The sequence below is a fragment of the Macaca nemestrina genome, chromosome 1 (genome assembly GCF_043159975.1).
Source record: "Macaca nemestrina isolate mMacNem1 chromosome 1, mMacNem.hap1, whole genome shotgun sequence".
Lineage (NCBI taxonomy): Eukaryota > Metazoa > Chordata > Mammalia > Primates > Cercopithecidae > Macaca > Macaca nemestrina.
In genome coordinates this window covers 5,627,730-5,646,581 of record NC_092125.1, presented here as the reverse complement: position 1 = coordinate 5,646,581, position 18,852 = coordinate 5,627,730, and the positions used below count along the sequence as shown (strand labels likewise).

Genomic DNA, 18,852 nt, shown 5'->3' with positions numbered 1-18,852 from the left:
TTGTTAGGGAGGCAGATATCCAGATACAAGAAATCCAGAGTACAACTGTGAAATACTATACAAAATAAACATCACCAAGGCACACTGTCACCAGACTGTCCAAGGTCAACACTAAAGAAAAAAAAAAACATCTTAAAGGCAGCTAGAGAAAAAGGGCAGATCAAAGGGAATGCCATTAGGCCTACAGTCAACTTCTTAGCAGAAACCTTACCAGCCAGGAGAGATTGGAGGCCTATTTTTAGCATTCTTAAAAAAAAAAAAGAAAGAAAGAAAAAGAAAGAAAGAAATTCCAACCAAGAATTTCGTATCTTGCCAATCTAAGCTTCATAAGTGAAGGAGAAGTAAAATCTTTTCCAGACAAACAAGCACTAAGGGAATTTGTTACGACTAGATCAGCCTTATGAGAGATCCTTAAGAGAGTTCTAAATATGGAAACAAAAGAAAAATAAATGCTACCACAAAAATGCATTGAAGTATATAGCCCACAGACCGTATAAAGCAACCACACACTGGAAAGTACAAAGCAACCAGCGAATAACTTCATGATAGGATCAAAACATCACATAACAGTATTAGCTTTGAATGTAAATGGTCTAAACACCTCACTTAAAAGACACAGAGTGGCATGTTGGATAAAAAAACAAGACTCATCCCATCTGGCTGTCTTCAAGAGACCCATCTTATACATAATGACACCCATAGGCTCAAAGTAAAGGTTTGGAGAAAGAGCTACCACACAAATGGAAAACAAAAAAGAGCAGAAATCACTATTCTTTCATCTGATAAAACAGACTTCAAACTAACAGCAGTAAATTAAAAAAAAAAAAGACAAAGAAGAGTACTACGTAATGATAAAGGGTTCAATTCAACAAGAAGACTTAACTATCACACATATATCTATCTTCTCTCTATATATATATCTTCCATATATGTATATATCTTCCATATATACATATCTCACATGTATGTATGCACCCAATATTGGAGCACCCAGAGTCATAAAACAAGCACTATTAGATCTACAAAAAGACATAAATAGCAACACAATAATAGTGGGGGAGTTCAGCACCCCACTAGCATTAGTGAGATCGAGGCAGAAAACTTACACATTCTGGACTTAAACTCAACGCTTGACCAACTGAATCTGAAAAAGATCTACAGAATACTCTCTCCATCAACCACAGAATATATATTCTTCTCATGTGCACATGGAACAATACTCCAAGACTGACCACATGCTCATCCTTAATTTAAGTCTCAAAAAAGTTAAAAAAAAAAAAAGAAAAGAAAAGAAAAAACAACAACCCTGAAATCATACTAACTATACTCTTGGACCATAGTGGAATAAAAACAGAAATCAATACCAAGAAGATATCTCAAAACCATGCAGTTACATGAAAATTAAACATCTTGCTCCTGAATGTCTTTTGGGTAAACAACAAAATCAAGGCAGAAATAAAAATGTTATTTGAAATAAATGAAAATAGGTACACAACACACCAAAATTCAAGAGATGCAGCAAAAGCAGTGTTAAGAGGAAAGCTGAAAGCACTAAATGCCTATCTCAAAATAGAAAGTTCTCAAATTAATACTCTAACATCGCATCTAGAGGAACCAGGAAAACAAGAACAAACTAACCCATAAGCTAGCAGAAGAAAAGAAATAACTAAAATCAGAGCAGGATGGAATGAAATTAAGACCTAAAAATACACATAATGAAGTGATGAAGCCAAAAGTTGGTTCGTTGAAAGGATAAGGAACATTGCTAGACTGCTAGTGAGATTAACAAAGGAAAAGAGAAGGTACAACTAACCACAATCAGAAATGACAAAGATTACATTACAACTGATCCCACAGAAATACGAAAGGTCCTCAGAGGCTACATGTCTACACAAATGAACAAGAAAATCTAGAGGAAATGGATAAATTCCTGGAAACACACAATATCCCAAGACTGAATGAGGAAGAAATTGCAACACTGTGCTGACCAATATCGAGTTCCAAAATTGAAATAGTAATAAAAAAACCTACCAGCCAAAAAAGTTCCAAACAAGACGGATTCACAGCTGAATTCTATGCGAGGTACAAAGAAGAGTTGGTAAAAATTCTACTGAAACTATTCCAAAAATATCATTTTACAAAGCCAGTAACATCCTGATACCAAAACCTGGCAAAGACACAAGAAAGAAAATCACAGGACAATATCCCTGATGAACATAGGTGCAAAAATCCTCAACAAAATACTAGGAAACTGAATTGAAGAACACGTCAAAAAGTTAATTCACCATGATTAAGTAGGTGTCACTCCTGGGATGCAAAGGTGGTTCAACATATACAAATCAATAAATGTGATTCACCACATAAACCAAATTAGTTTTCAATAAAATCCAACATCACTTTATGATAAAAACCCTCAACAAACTAGGCATCAAAGGAACATACCTGAAAATAACAAATGCCATCTATGACAAACCCACAGGCAACATCATACTAACAGGCAAAAACTGGAAGCATTCCCCTTGAGAACTGGAACAAGATATGGATGCCCACTCTCACCACTCCTATTCAACATAGTACTGGAAAGTGCTAGCCAGAGCAAATCAGGCAAAAGAAAGAAATAAAAAGGCATCCTAATGAGAAAAGAAAAAGTCTAACTATCTCTCTTCACTGATAATGATTCAATACTCAGGAAACCCTAAGGCCTCCACCAAAAGACTATTAGAACTGATAAATGATTTTTGCAAGTTTTCAGGAGAGAAAATCAATGTGCAAAAATCAGCAGCATTTCTGTATACTGGTAACATCCAAGCTGAGAGCCAAATCATTTACAATAGCCACACACACACACAAAAATATCCAGGAAGACATCTAACCAATAAGGTAAAAGATCATTACAAGGAGGACTACAAAACACCATTAAAACACCATTAAAAGAAATCATAGATGACACAAACAAATGGAAAAACATTCCATGTTCATGGATTGGAAGAATCAGTATCAGTAAAATAGCCATATTTGCCTGCCCAAAGCAATCTACAGATTCAAGGCTATGCCTATCAAACTACCAACATCATTTTTCACAGAACTGGCAAAAAAAAAAAAAAAAACAACTATGCTAAAATTCACAAGAAACCAAAAAAGAGCCAGAATAGCCAAAGCAATCCTAAGCAAAAAGAAGAAAGCTGGAGGCATCACATTACCTGACTTCAAACTATACTGTAAGGCTACAGTAACCAAAACAGCATGGCACTGTACAAGAAAACAGACACAAAGGCCAATGGAACAGAAATAAAGCCACCCACCTACAATCATCTAATCTTTGGCAAGGCTGATAAATATAAGCAATGGGGAAAGGACTCCTTATTCAATAAACGGTGCTTCGACGGCTGGTGAGCCATATGCAGAGGAATGAAACTGAACCCCTATCTTTTACCATATACAAAAATTAATTCAATATTCATTAAAGATTTAAATGTAAAACCTCAAACTGTAAGAATCCTAGAAGAAAATCTAAGAAACACCATTCTAGACATCGGCATTGGAAAATATTATATGACTAAGTCCTCAATAGCAATTGAACAAAACCAAACATTGACAAGTGAGACCTAATTACACTAAAGAGCATCTGTACAGCAAAAGAAACTATCAACAGGGTAAACCTACAGAATGGGATAAAATATTCATAAACTATCTGACAAAGGTCTAATATCCAAAATGTATAAGAAAGTTAAACAATTGAACAAGCTAAACACAAATAACCCAATAAAAAATGAGCAAATGACATGAACAGACATTTCTCAAAAGAAGACACACATGCAGCCACCAAACATGAAAAAATGCTGCACAACAGTAATCTTCAGGGAAATATAAATCAAAACCACAATGAGATATCATCTCATACCAGTCAGAATGGTTATTAATATATCAAACAATAATCAGTCTAACAGTACAATAACATGTTGATAAGGCTGCAGAGAAAAGGGAATGCTTGTAACACTGTTGGTGGGAATGTACATTAAGTCAGCCACTATGAAAACCAATCTTGAAATTTCTCAAAGAACTTAAAATGAAGCTACCATTTGACCCAGCAAACACATTACTGAGTGTGTAACCAAAAGAAAACAAATTGTTCTGTCAAGTAGACACATGGACTTCCATGTTCCTCACAGAACTATTCACAATAGCAAAGACATGGATAGACCGGATTAAGAAAATGTGGTGTATATATATGCCATGGAATACTACACAGTCATAAAAAGAACAAAATCCCATCCTTTGCAGCAACATGGATGCAGCTGGAGGCCATTATCTGAAGTGAATTAACACAGGAATAGAAAATCAAATACTGCTTGCTCTCACTTATAAGTGGGAGCTAAATGGACATAAATATGGTAACTATAGAAACTGGAAACTACTAGAGGAGGGGAGGAAAAGGGTGGAAAAACTAACTGTTGGGTACTATGCTCAGTACCTGGTCATGGGATCATTTGTATGCCAAACCTCAGCATCATAGCTGTATACCCAGGTAACAAACCTGTACATGTAGCTTCTTGAATTTAAAATAAAAGTTGAAAAATATAAAAAAGAAATGGAATAATAGAGGGAAAATCCAGTAGATTTAGCCATATAAAGTAGCAAAGATAGAAATAAAATGGAGTATTTATAACATGTGACAAAGCTCATATCCTTAATATAAAAAAATTAAAAGACTAAAACACAAGAAAATGGGTAAAGGTATAATTAACCTGAGAGGGCTATACATTTTTAATGTATATGAGCATAGGCCACCTTATAATAATCAATGCAACAGAGACAAAACTTAAAAAACAACAATTTTAAATCCATGAAATATTTGCATTGTCAGTGAAAGTGAAGTGAGATAAGCATCTTTATACACCGTTGGCTGGTATGTAAACAGATACTCTTTTCAAAACAATCTGGCAATAGATAGCAAGATAATTTTTAAAGTTCAGTAGTTGCTCTCCTAGAAATTTCCTTAAACAAAAAATGAAAATATACGCTGGGTGCAGTGGCTCACACCTGTAATCCTAGCACTTTGGGAGGCCGAGACAGGCGGATTGCCTGAGCTCAAGAGTTCAAAACCAGCCTGGGCAACATAGTGAAACATGTTTCTACTAAAAATACACAAAAATAGCTGGGCGTGGTGGTGGGTGCCATAATCCCAGCTACTCAGGAGGCTGAGGCACAAGAATTGGTTGAACCCGGGAGGTGGAGGTTGCAGTGAGCTGGGATTACACCACTGCACTCCAGCCTAAGTGACAGAGCAACACTCTGTCTCAAAAATACATACATACATACAAACAAACATACATACACACATAAAAATATAGAAGCCATCTTCTACACAATGATATTCTTTTCAGAAGTATATATAGAGAGAAAAATGTGAAAACAGCCTTCCAACCATGTTGAAGAAAAATTAGATTTTTATCTCACAATATAGTACAATAAATTTCAGATTTTTTTATATTTTAAATTTCAAATTTTTTATATTTTTTAGTTAACTACTAGTTAAAAATCAGAATATATGAGTGAAAAGTCAATGGGACTGAACTTACCCAACTGCCCTAAACATTTGATAGGCATATCTAAAACAGAAAATGAGAACTGAGCAACTATATAATAGAACACTCATTAGATACTGGACAACAGGAAGTGCATGATGATGGTCCCTGTTACAACAGAAACAAATGAGGTGAGCCATATGATTATCCTCCTTTTGTCTGGGGGCACTTTCTGACACATTATTCAGGAAGAAAAATCATAAACCTAATTCAAGGGTTTCACTGCTAAAAAGATAAACATCAGATTTTCAGGATGATGAGGTAGATGCCATTTGCAGGACAGAACACTAGCGAGGAGGAAGCTATACAGAATCTGCACAGTTGAGTCTGCTGTTGAATACTAAGCAGTGCATGTGTGGGGTTAAACTTTATGAAGACAAGCAGAGAAGGAATGGAAAGCTGTATACATGTAATAGTTCCTAAAGCTCACATAGAGCTGAGAGACATTCAATTTCTACGCAGTCAGAGGAGAGTCATTACTGAACTCTTAGGCATTCAGTATATATCTCAAAAGAGTCAGAGTGAAACCTGAACTTACACGAACAAAACTAACATCAAGACTGAAATATCAATCATATTTGTAAATACTGCCTTCCAGAATAAAAACTAACACTCTGACAGAAGAAAACAAAATTCAGTAACTCATGTAAAACTCAAATTATCTAATCAATGGAAGAGAATCACAAGCCAAAAATAAATCCATGCCTATATGGTCAACAAACATTTGACAAGGGTACCAAAAATACATAAGGGAGAAAGAACAATCTCTTCAATAAATAGTTGTAGGAAAACTGGATATACACATGCAAAAGAATGAAACTGGAGCCTTATCTTTCATCATATTGAAAAACCAACTCAAAATGGATTAAAAACTTACACGTAAGACCTGAAAGTAGAAAACTTCTAGAAGAAAACATACCAAAAAAAACCTCCTTGATATTGGTCTTGGCAATTATCTCCTGGATATGACACCAAAAGCACAAGCAACAAAGGCAGAGAGAAATAGGTGTGACTACTATTTATCTCTGCTTGTGTGAAGCAAATAAAACAATCAACAGAGTCAAAAACCTATGGAATGGGAGAAAATACTTGCAAATAATATATCTGATAAGAGGTCAATATCCCAAATACATACAAAACTTGGCTGGGCACGGTGGCTGACGTCTGTAATCCCAACACTTTGGGAGGCTGAGGAGGGGGGATCATGAGGTCAGGAGTTTGAGACCAGCCTGACCAACACAGTGAAACCCTGTCTCTAGTAAAAATATAAAAATCAGCCGGGTGTGGTGGCAGCGCCTGTAATTCCAGCTGCTCGGGAAGCTGAGGCATGAGAATCGCTTGCACCCGGCAGGCACAGATTGCAGTGAGCCGAGATCACACCACTGCATTCCAGCCTAGGCAACAACAGCAAAACTCCATCTCAAAAAAAAAGAAAAGAAAAGAAAAAAGAAAAAAATCTGATCAAAAAATAGGCAAAGGACCTGAATATACTTTTCAAAGAAAATATATGAGTGCCCAAGAGATACACGAAAAGGTGCTCAAGACAGATCATTAGTCATCAGAGAAACGCAAATCAAAACCACAATGAGATGTTACCACACACCTGTTAGGATGGCTATTATAAAAAAGATGAGATAGCAAGTGTTGGTAAGGATGTGGAGAAAAGGGAACCCTTGTGCACTGTTGGTGGAAATGTAAATTGGTATAGCCATTATGGAAAACAGCATGGAGGCTCCACAAGAAATGAAAAATAGAACTATCATATAATCTCACAATCTCACGTCTAGATATATATCTATCTGAAGGAAATGACATTAATATTTCAAATAGATATTTGCACTCCCACATACACTGTAGCATTTTTCACTGAAATTAAGGCAGGACTGCAGGTATCTCTATTCCAAGAATGGAAACACTCTCTCTATATATAGATTTCTTGGATACGAAGAAGAAACATCTATCAGCAGATAAATGGATAATGAAAATGTTGTATATTTATACAATGGAATACTCTTCAGCCATAAAAAGAAGGAAGTCCTACCATTTGTGACAACATGGGTGAACCTTGAGGGCATTATGTTAAATAAGATAAGTCAGAGATGACAAATACTGTATGATCCACTTATATGTGGAATCTAAAAGAGTCAAACTCACAGAAACAGAAAGTAGAATGATGGTTGCCAGGAGCTGGGGTAGGGAAGGTAAGTAAAATGGAGAGATACTGGTCAAATGGTACAAACTTCCAGTTATGAATAAGTTCTGGGGATCTAAGGTACAGCATCGTGACTATAGTTAATGATACTGTACTGTATATTTAAAATTTGCTAAGAGAGTAGGTCTTAGGTATTCTCATCACACATAGCGAAACCTGTTTCTACTAAAAACACACAAAAATAGCTGGGCGTGGTGGTGGGTGCCATAATCCCAGCTACTCAGGAGGCTGAGGCACGAGAATTAGTTGAACCCGGGAGGTGGAGGTTGCAGTGAGCTGGGATTACACACACACACACAAAGGTAAATGATAGGTAACAGATGTATTCACTAATTCAATTGTGGCAATCCTTTCAAAATACATACATGCATCAAATCACTACACTGTATACCTAAAATTTATACAATTTTATTTGTTCATTATACCTCAATAAAGATGAGAAAAAATTTAAAAAAAAAACCCAAGAACAAGTGATTTAACATCCAATCAACATTTACTAAACATGACAAGATGCAAGAAAATATGACCTATAACCAAGAGAAAAATCAGTCATTAGAAACATACCTAAAAATGATAGAGATGATGGAATTAATAGATACTGACTTTAAAATAGTACATGAACATAAAAAAGAGATAAAGGGAAACAGAAACAAATGAGACTGTAGAGACTAAAAAAAAATCTAAAATAAAAGATTCACTAGATGGAATTAACAGATTTGACACTGAAAGAGAAAGGACTTAGGAACGTGGAATCATAGCAAAATAATCGATATTAATTATAACCATGAAAAAAAAAGCCTCAGTGACCTGTTGGACAGTATCAAGGAATCTAACACATGTGTAATATAAATTACTGAAAGGAGAAAGACATTTGAAAAAGAATGCCCGAAATTTCCTAAAATTGGATAAATAACTAAATGCACAGATCTGCAGTTGCCCAGGAGAAAAGGGAAATGAATAAGGTGATAGATATAGTTACTCCAGCTTGCTACCTGGAAACAATGTCCAGGCTGTAACACAGGGAGAGGAAGAGAAAACGAAACAAAAAGAGCCTATGAGGATCCTCGATTTAATGATACAGAGTTCAGAGACTGGGGAGACCAAGGTATCTATAATTCATGAGACACGTAACTAGAAAGAAGACAGTACCAAAGACAGAGCTCAAGAGATCTACAATGGATTGCCTTGGAGTCTCATTGAGCAGCACCTGTATGTGGGGAAAATACTAAGGCTAGGGAAAGAGCCACTGAAAAAGACTAGATGAAACAATCACTCAGCTCACACAGAGGTAAAAATATTTCATGTCCTCACACAGCAAAATAGAAAGATCTCCTAAACACTATGGCATCTAATAGAGTTTTAAAAATATACCGCCTCCTTAGTGCAGCCATGTTAGTGCTAGAGCTAAGGATATTCCGGACCAGTCTTACTAAGCTTAAAAGCAAGCACTGATAGGCTCATACTGTTTATACATAAGAATAATGCCTAAATATATTTTTTAATCACCAAATTTCCAGCATCCAACAATGTAAAATTCAATGTCTGGCATCCAATAAAAAATTAAAGGACATAAAAAGAAAGAGGAAAATAACCTATAATCAGGAGAATAATCAATGAATAAAAACAGACTGAAAAAATGACACATAAGATATAATTAGACAAATATCATGATAAAATAGCTGCTGAAAATATAAAAGTTCAAAAGGTAGAGGGAAGCACAGTAAGATGAAGATGAAAAAAAAAAAAGTCCCAAATCAAATTTCAAGGGATGAAAATGTCTGAAATAAAAAATATACTAGATGTTACTAGACACTGGAGAAGAAAGTATTAGTAAACTTAAAGATACAGGGGGAAAAAAAAACAAAATTAAAGACAGAGAAAAGACTGAAAGAAATGAAGAGACCATTAGTAAACAGTGGGATAACATGAAGATATCTAATATGTATATAAGTAGATTCTCAGGATGGAACAAGAGAAATGAGTAACAAAATACTTAAAGAATGATGTTCAAAAATTTTCCAAATTGAATGAAAACTATATGCTTACAGATCCATGAGGCTTAAAACACCCTAAGCCTGGCCGGGCGCAGTGGCTCACGCCTGTAATCCCAGCACTTTGGGAGGCCGAGGCAGGTGGATCACGAGGTCAGGAGATAGAGGCCATCCTGGCTAACACGGTGAAACCCCGTTTCTACTAAAAATACAAAAAATTAGCTGGGTGTGGTGGCGGACACCTGTAGTCCCAGCTACTTGGGAGGCTGAGGCAGAAGAATTGCATGAACCCAGGAGGTGGAGCTTGCAGTGAGCCGAGATCGCCCATTGCACTCCAGCCTGGACAACAGAGCTAGACTCCGTCTCAAAAACAAACAAACAACAACAACAACAAAAACACCCTAAGCCAAAGAACTGTGAAGGAAACCATGCCAAGGCACATCATAATCAATAGCTGAAAGGAAAAAGCTTAACAGTGACCACAGAAAAAAAGACACATGAAGCATCAAGGAACAAATCAGACTTCTTGACAGAAACTGTATAAGCCAGAAGAAAGTACAATGATATCTTTATAGTAATGAAACGTAAAAATGGCAAATTAGAATTTTATACATAGCTAAATGTCTTTCCAAAAATGAGAGGAAAATAAAGCCATTATCAGACATGCATGTTAGAGAACTCACCACCAGAGACACTGAACTAGAAATTGTTCAAGAAAATGTTTCAGAATGAAGGAAAATGTTCAGCCTAGGCGACAGAGTGAGACTCTGGGTCTATATAAATAACCATATGATCATCTCAATGGAGGCACAAAAACCTTTAAAGAAAAGTCAAGGTCCACTGATAGTAAAATCTTCTAGGAATAGGAGAGAACTTAACCTAATAAAAGGTATATATGAAAAACTTATGACTAATATCACACTTAATAATAAAAGATTGAATCTTTTCCAAGATAGAGAACAAAAATACAATGTTCACTACTTTTGTTCAACACTGTACTAGCAGTCACAGGCAGTGAAAGACACATAGACAAATAGACAATTAAACAGACAAATATATACAAGCCATACAAACTAGAATGGAAGTAAAACTGCCATTATTCACAAAGAGCAAGACTATCTACATAGACATTTCAAAGAAATTTAGAAAAGGGTTTCTAGAACTAATAAGTGAGCTTAGAAAGGCCATGGAATACAAGGTCAATACATAAAATCTAACTATATTCTTATATGCTAACAACAAACAAGTGTAAATGGGAAAAAATGGGAATATGTTAAGAATAAATGAAAAATTATACAAACCTATACACTGTAACTACAGTGCTTCAACAGACATTAGAGAAATCCATAAGCAAACAGAGTGTGTGTCTGTGAATTAGAAGACTCAATATTTTTAAATAGATTTACTGATTAAATGCAATCATAATCAAAGTTACAGCAGGCTTTTTTGTAAAAATTAACATGACAATAAATTTATATGAAAATGCAGAGGACACAGAAGAGTCAAAACAATTCTGAAAAAAGAACAAAGTTTTTCTCTATTTCAAAATACATCCCCAAAGCTACAATTATCAAGTTAGCATGGTACTGATGTAAAGAGAGACTCAAAGATCAATTAAACAGGATAGACAGTGCACAAACAGACCCATATGTGTGACAAACTGATTTTCAACAGAGGTACCCAAGTCATACAATCAGGAAAAAATGGTTTTGACCCAAGTTATACAATCAGGAAAAAACAGTCTTTTTATTCTGAGACAGGGTCTTGCTGTGTTGTCCAGTCTGCAATGCAGTGGTATGACCATGGATCACTGCAGCATCAACCTCCTGGGCTCAAGCAATGCCCCCAATTCTGCCTTGTACCACCAGGCTGGGCTAATTTTTTAAATTTTTTATTTTGTAGAGACAGGGTCTTGCTGTGTTGCCCAGGCTGGTCTGAAACTCCTGGACATAAGTGGTCTTTCTGCCTCAGCCTCCCAAAGTGCTGGGATTACAAGTATAAGCCACCATGTCTGACTAAAGGACAGCCCTTTCAATGAAAGATAGTGAAAGAACAAGATTTCTGTATGTGAGGGGGGGGAATGAACCTCAACTCTTAGCTCACAGCATACCTAAAAATTAAAATGGATCTCAGACCTATACATGTAATAGGTACAACTTAAAAAGTTTTAGAAGAAAATACAGTCATGCACTGCTTAATGATGGGGATACATTCTGAGAAATGTGCAATTAGACCAATTCATCATTGTGCCAACATCATAGGGTTTACTTACATAAACCTAAATGGCATCGCCTACTACTTCTAGGTACAGAACTGAACAGCATGTTACTGTACTGAAGACTCTAGGCAGGTGTAACACAATGATATCTGTATATCTAAACACATCTAGAAAAGTACAGTAAAAATAGGATATAGAAGATTTTAAAATGACACACTTGTCTACTGCACTTATAATACTATGAATGAAACTTGCAGGACTGGAAGCTGCTTTGAGTGAGTGGTCAGTGCATATGAAGGCCTAGGTGATTACTGCAGACTTTATGAACACTGTATACTGTATAAAATAATTTATGAAAATTATTTTTCTTTCTTCAGTAATGAGTTAACCTTTGCTTTCTATAACTTTTTCACTTTATAAACTTTTAAATTTTTAAAAACACCTTGACTCTTTTATAACAGTTTAAAATATGAACACACTGTACAGCTATACAAAAATATTGTTTCTTTACATTCTTTATAAACATTTTTCTATTTTTTTTTTAGCGTTTCAACTTTTGGTTGAAGATGAAAACACAGCACATACATCAGCCTAAACCTACACAGAGTCAGGATCATCAACATCACTGTCTTCCACCTCCACTTCTTGTCCCACTGGAAGGTCTTCAGGAGCAGGCATCAAGTTGTCATCTCCTATGCTAACAATGCCTTCCTTTTGGAATATCACCTGAAGGACCCACCTGATGCTGTTTTACAGTTACCTATTTTTTAAAAATAAGCAAAAGTAATACACTTTTAAAAAACAATGGAAAGTATTAATATATAAAATACATAAAGAAGTAACACAGTCATGTACTATCACGATGAAGTATTATGTACATAACTGCATGTGCTGTATTTCTATACAACTGGCAGGACAGGTTTGATTACACCAGCATCACCAAAACATGTGAGTCATGCACTGCTGTATGACTTACAACATTTACATCACTAGGCAATATGAATTTTTCAGCTACATTATAATCTTATGGGATTGTCATATATATGGCCCACTGTTGACAGAAACTTGTCATATAGCATGTGACACATAAATAGGAGAAAGATGTGTGACCTGGGGTATACAAACATTTCTTGGACAGTACACAAAATAATGAAAACCATAAAAGGCAAGAATTGATCAATGAGACATCAAAATTAAAAACTTCTGTTCCTCAAAAGACATCACTGAGAAAATGAAAAGGCAAGCTACACTCTGGAAGAAACCATTTGTAATACAAATATTTGGCAAACTATTTGTAACCAGATTATCCAAAGAACTCTTATAATTCAGTAAGAAGATGTACAACCAAAACAGGTGAAATATTTGAATAGACAGGTCACGCAAGTATATGCAAATGGCAAAAAGTATGAGTAAAGACATTTACTATCATTAGTCATAAGATCAATGCAATTTAAAACCACAGTAACATACTTCTACATACTCGCTAGAATGACTAAAATGAAAAACATTGACCACAGCAAGCACTGGTGAGGATGCAGAACACCTAAAATTCTCATTACACTAACGCTAAGAATGTAAAATGACACAACAGTTTTAAATTTTTGTAAAATGTAAGCATATGCTTACCATAAACCCAACAATCATACTCTTCAGTATTAATTAAAGAGAAAAGACACAGGCCTATCAGCTTTTTTCATATTAGGCAATGACTGGAATTAATCCAAATGTACATCACCAGTGGAAGAGATTAACAAATGGTGGTATAGCTGTGCAAAGGATAATGACTTCATAATAAAAGAAATAAATGAGAAATGCAACAAAGTTAATAATCTCAAAAACATTACGCAGAATGAAAGCAGCAGATATGAGAGTATATATTGTATGAGTTCATTTCTGTGACATTTTTTAAAAGATGAATCAAATCTTTAGTGTCTGAAAGCAGATCAGTGGTTACCTAGGGCCATGTGTGGATGTACTCCAGGTACAGAGAAGACTGACTGCAAAGAGGCATGGCAGAATGTTTTGAGGCAATGAGAATGTTCTATATTTTTATTGTGATGGGGGCTACATGCATATATATGTTTATCAGACGTAATATAATCATATACTTAAAATGAGTTCATTTCATTATATGTAAATTATACTTAAGTTGACTAAAAAATGAAAACAACCTAGATGTTCGATGATTTGGTAAGGTTTTAATAAATTAAAGCATATCTACATAATTAGTAGGCAACAAGTATATATTTTAAAACAATAAAACTGAAAATATTTATACAGTATAAAAAGAAGAAATATATTAACATGGTATTAGCAATTATTTCTAGATGGTAAGATGTACAGTGGTTTTTATCTTCTCTTTTATACCTCAAAAATTTTAATTATTTAGTATCCATTCCCCAGAATACTATGCATTTTTTTTTCTTTTTTTTTTTTGGTGACAGGGTCTCACTCTGTTGCCAAGGCTGAAGTGCAGTGGCATAATGATGGCTTACTGCAGCCTCAACCTCTTGGGCTCAATCTTCCCACCTCAGTCTCTCGAGCAGCTGGGAGCACAGGCACTGGCTACCACACCAGGCTAATTTTTAACTATTTTGGTAGATACAGGGTCTCCCTATGTTGCTCAGGCTGGTCTTGAACTCTTGGGTTCAAGTGATCCTCCTGCCTGGGCCTCCCAAAGTGCTGGGCATGAGCCACTGGGCCTGGCCTATGTATGCCCTTCTTAAATGCAGAGATCATCTGTCTTTCTCATATAGTATACTAAGCACATAGCACAGTGCCTGCCTCGAGGACAGCAGCATTCAATAAGCACTTTTTTGACAGAATTAAAATAATCTTTTTGACTTTTTGAAGTTCTCTGTAATGAACGTACATTATCACTTTTGTAATAGAAAAAAAATTATTCAAAGATCTCAAATAAATGTACTAATAATTAATGTACTGACTTATGCTTATTATAAATTTAATACTCTTTTTTTTCTTGGCAAAGGCATAGAAAAATGAGAAAATTATAACAGTACACTATATCTTTGCATCTTCAGCACCATGCCTAGTATATGACACATTATATTCTTCATAAATACGTATTGCAAATAATAAAATTAAATTCAGAAATACTTCTCAAAAAATTATAAGAAAAATCATCCTTAAGGTTTTTGAGGTAAAATATTTTCATTAGAAGTATTAAAAAACATATATAATAGTTGAATAATCTTGTCTTTGTTCAAAAAGGAAAGTGAGTTATTTGCTGCTAAAATAGGGAGCTTATCTTTCTCAAGCTAAGTTCCTTTATAAAGGCAGACACTACATAGTTTTTTTCTTTTATTGTTAAGCTTAGCCATGCTATAGGAATACAGTAATGTAAATGCATTAACTCAAACTACTAAATATACAAGCGTATGTCATCATTCTATTAGGAAATTTTCTCCATAACTCTCTCTCATAATAGCCTAACAGGAACTGCACTAGAGTGCAGCTGAACTCCCACAGTTTAGAAGTGGACAGGTATTCAACCCATCCTTGCAAAAACATGACTGCATGTATAGCCATGCGCTAAAGTTTCATTCTCAACAGGCTTTTCTCATCAGAGCACAGGAAGTTCCTTCCCACATACCCTTCAAATGTCAATCTAACACTAATTCCTCAAAGAGATAACTGAATTTATAGTAGGTTCTCCATTATTCTCTCTCATACTACAGAACTCTGTTGCCATTGTATTTATTGGGTTTATTTTATTATTTTATAGTATGCATCTCCTTCTAGAAATCATGACTGTTTTATTCATCTTAGCGAACTCTATGACTCAGACACAGTAAGCATTTAATACATACTTTTGAGTGAATGAACTAATCTTATTTGGAGAACATATCTGTCCTTCAAGATTTAGTTCAAATGTACCTTTCCTCCTAAAATCTCCTGTATAGGAGAACATTTGTGGGGATGTTCATTATTTTTATTGTGGTGATGATTTCAAGGATCAAAAGTTATCAAACTGTACACTTTATGAGAAAATTATTTATAATTTGTTATTACACTCAGTAAAACTGTTTTAAAGAAAGGGAGACATCTCAAGACAAAATGTAGATTTTCTCACACAAACAAAAACTAACAGAAGTTATGGCTATCAGACCTGCACTACAAAAACAAATGCTAAAGGAAATTTTTATGCAAAAGGAAAATATAGTAGATGAAAATGTATACCTACACAAAGGAAAACAGAGTGCTTAAAATGACTACTTTATGAATATAAAACATTTTTTCGTATTACAAATTATTTTAAAGATAATTGCTTAAAGCAAAAGCAGTGTATTATAAAGGTTAAAAAATACATAGAAGTAAAATGTCTGAGAACAGCTGCACAAAAGAAGGCAGGGAAACACATGTATGCCTTTTAAGGTTCAGATAGAAGGTAAGAAAATAGACGTATGCTATTATAAGGTTCTTACAAGTAAAGTGACAGCATATTGTTTGAAAGTCTACTGTGATGAGAAAAGATACATATTCTGAACCCTAAAGCTACCACCGTAAGAACAGAACAAAGAAGCAGAGCTAATCAAACTAAGATTATTTAAACTCATCAAATTACGAATAGAAATTCTTCAACTTAATAAAGAGCATCTACGAAAACTCTACAGCTAACATCATGGTTAATGGTGACAGTATGAATGCTTTTGCCCTAAAATTAAGTATAAAGCAAGGATATTTGCTCTCATCCTGCTCTTTAATACTGTTCTAAAGGTCCTGGATAGCTTAGTAAGGTAAGGAAATGTACGCATATTAGAAAATAGGAGTAAAACTGTCTTTGTTCTCACCTGACATGATCATCTACATAGAGAAATCCAATATATTTACAACAAAAGACTACTAAAACTAATATTAGAATGGCTAACAAGTAAACATCAACTGGATGTCTATATATTAGCAAGAATCAATTACAAATTGAAATTTTTAACAATGACTGATAAACCGTTTATAACACAAAAACATAAAATAATTACAAAGTATCCCTAAGGATAAATTTTAAAAACTTTCAAGACCTGTACACTAAAAACTACATAATATTGTTGAAAGAAATTAAAGACTTAAATAATGGTAAAACATATGCCATATTTATGAATCAGAAGACAACACTGTGAAACTGTCAATTCTCCCCAAATTGATCAACAGATTTAACACAATCACAATTAAAATGCAGTAGGCTTTTATGTAGAATTCAACAAGCTTATTCTATAATTGATGTGGAAATGCAAAGGAAATTGGATAGCAAAACCAATTTTAAAAAAGAATAACAAAATTGAAAGATTCTAGCTGCCCGACTGTAACACTTATTCTAAAGTAAGTGTGTGGCATAGTGAAGACAGTGTGGCACAGGTTTCAGGATAAAGACATAGACCAATACAACAGAATGCAGAGTCCAGAAATCAACCCACACATACATGATTGATTTTTGACAAGGGTACCAAATCATTCAATGGGAGAAAGACAGTCTTTTCAACAAATATGCTGGAACAATTAGATATAATTTTGCAAGAAACAAATGAAACATGACCCTTACATAGCAGTATACATTAAAATTAACTTGAAGTGGACCACAGACCTAAATGCAAGTGTTAAAACTATTAACACTTCTAGAAGAAAGCATAAAAGAAAATCTCCCCGACCTGCCGCCACCCAACAGGTCTAGCTTTGACTTTAGAAAAAAATCTTAACAAACTTGAGTTAGAAAAAGATGTTTTAAAAATAAAATGTATAAATCATACGAGAAAATAACAAATTGTGTTTCCTCTAATTTAAAAGTCTGTCCTTCATACTGGTTGGAAAGCCTATCAGTGATTTTCAGGTTGAGAGTGATGCAAGAGCATTGACAATAAAGAGACATGCGAGGCTCTGTTGTGATAGAAACATTCTAGATCATGATTGTGGTGATGGGAAACTACTTTATACAGCTGTCAAAACTCACTAAACTGTACAGTCAAAATTGATTAATTTTACTGAAGGCAAACTATGCATTAAAATGCTGATTACAATAGATTACAACAAAAATATATTTTGGAAAAATTCCCCACTATGAAAAGACAAACTATAAAATGGGAGAAAATATTTATAAAACATATATATGATGAAGCACTTACATGAAATAAAGAAATCTGACAACTCAATATTAAGACAACAACATAATTTTTAAAATAGACAAAATATTTTAACAGATACTTCAAAAAAGATGATGTTTAAATGGCAAATCAGAACAAGAAAAGAAGTTCAATACCATCAGTTATTTGAAAAATTCAAATTGAAGCTACAAAATACCACTATACATCTACCAGAACGAGTAAAATTTTAAGACTATCATGCCAAGTGTGGTGATATTGTCAAGTAACATCCTGGGAATGCAAAATGGTACAGCTGATTTTGAAAAGAGTCTGCAGTTTTTAATGAAGTTGATCATAACAAATGACACAGAAATTGCATTTCTATGTATTTACCCAAGAATATTAAAAATATATATTCACACAGATTTGTACTGGAATATTCACGAGCTTTTATTCTAATAGGCCCAAACTGCAAAGAACCCAAACATCTATCCAGTGGCAACTACATAAACATACGACTGTACATCATACAATGGAGCAAAGCCATAAAAAGAAACAAACTACTGATATATGGAACAGTATCTATAAATTTTAAAAGTATTATGCTAAGTGAAAAATGGAGAACACAAAAGCCTATAAGTATGTTTTTAAATTACAGTTTCTCATATTTAAATACTGTTTTGTGTCACTGTCCTGTTTTTCCTCCTCAAGGATTCCAATTATACATATGTAGCTTCTTCTGTTTTCCCTCCCTTGA

The 18,852-nt window shown here is 34.5% G+C and overlaps 1 protein-coding gene across 7 annotated transcripts in view; it reads right to left on the bottom strand.

The window, feature by feature from the left end:
* LOC105474669 (AKT serine/threonine kinase 3) overlaps nt 1-18,852 on the bottom strand; it is a 356,860-nt gene that overhangs the window by 82,228 nt on the left and 255,780 nt on the right. The window lies entirely within an intron of this gene.